Genomic DNA, 1,534 nt, shown 5'->3' on the forward strand with positions numbered 1-1,534 from the left:
ATCGCGGGCGAGGCGTCGCGCCTGGCGCACTACAACAAGCGCTCGACCATCACGTCGCGGGAGATCCAGACGGCCGTGCGCCTGCTGCTGCCCGGCGAGCTGGCCAAGCACGCCGTGTCCGAGGGCACCAAGGCCGTCACCAAGTACACCAGCTCCAAGTGAGCGCGCCCTGCGCCCCGGGCTCGCCCGCACCCCAAAGGCTCTTTTCAGAGCCACCCACTTTTCAAAATAGAGCTGTCTCACTGCCCTCACCGAGCTGTGCCGTTCTGGCGTGTTCTGAGGCTCCAGTCTTAAGACCTGCTTGCAGCCTCATTTCAGGGATTTGGTTTTGCAGATTTAGTCTGATGCAACATGGCATTTTCAGGGCGCTTGTGATACGGGCACTGTTTGGGGATTGTGGCAGTTGGATGTTTAAAGATACAGGTTATTTCAGTTTAAGTGGAGCTTTTGGGGAGCTAGCTTTTCCTTTCTCACTGGATCAGTGAACCCCCTTGCTGCTTGAGTCCAGGCCTGTGAAAGTCATGGCGGCATTCATGGGCCGGGCAGGGCTGGTAGGCTGATTTCGGTATTTCTGTCTTGGCCACCAGAATCCAAAGACATTACTGACACACACCATTCCCCTCCTTGGACCCTTATTCCCTGAAGTAAGGAAAGAAACACCCCAAATGAAAGGATCCTTTGATTGTGGAGGTACTTTACAGCAGAGATGGAATTTTAGACTGAGAAGTTATATGGACATTATTTACCATTTTCACAATTTGCTGTCAGATCTGTCATGTAAACGCAGTTTGTTTCTTTGCACCTAAGTATTTAGTCCTTTTGCTTTAGTCACTACTCTGGCTTTGTTTTGTGAGCTTCTCTGTTCTAGTAAATTCAGTCATATTTGTAAGCTGTTCTGTAGTCGTTCTGCAGATTTTGGGTATGTCGTACAAGTTTCCAGTGGTTTTCATTGTATTTATCAGTGCCACGAATAAAGTTAAGGTGTGTCGCTGACCAAAAAACCTCACTGACAAATGGGAGTCGAGACGGCTGTACAATGTAGGATGCTGCCCAAAAAGCAAGATCCTGGATTTTTTATTGATAGAATGAATTCATACAGCATCAACAAACGCATGGTGTTTATTTTGAAATAAACTATAAAATGCATTATGTGGACAGGAGAAAAGAGAAAAAGGGTGGTTGAAAAAAATGTACTTGTCTCATCCATGGTTTCAGGAGGGACATGAGTCTGCTGATCAGGTGTTTTTTTATCTGCTTGATGAACTGATGTTATTGAACCCATACTGTCGGAGACCAGCTCCAACTTTTGAGGTGTCTGGAGGCAACACAGGTAGGACCCTAAGATGGGAAGGTGTCGTTGTGCAGAGATTCCAAGAGGGGGAGAGGAGTGGGAGTGAGGAAGACACGGGAGCCGGAGTTGGGTGCAAATCTTCCTGCTCATCTTTTTGCAGGTCTTTATTTATACTGTTTAGCAAGATTTAGTTACAATAATGCCTCAGGTAAGTTAATAAGAAATCGACATAAAAGTTTTAAA

This window comes from Condylura cristata, unplaced genomic scaffold (assembly GCF_000260355.1).
Source record: "Condylura cristata isolate star-nosed mole 26May11 unplaced genomic scaffold, ConCri1.0 scaffold00063, whole genome shotgun sequence".
Lineage (NCBI taxonomy): Eukaryota > Metazoa > Chordata > Mammalia > Eulipotyphla > Talpidae > Condylura > Condylura cristata.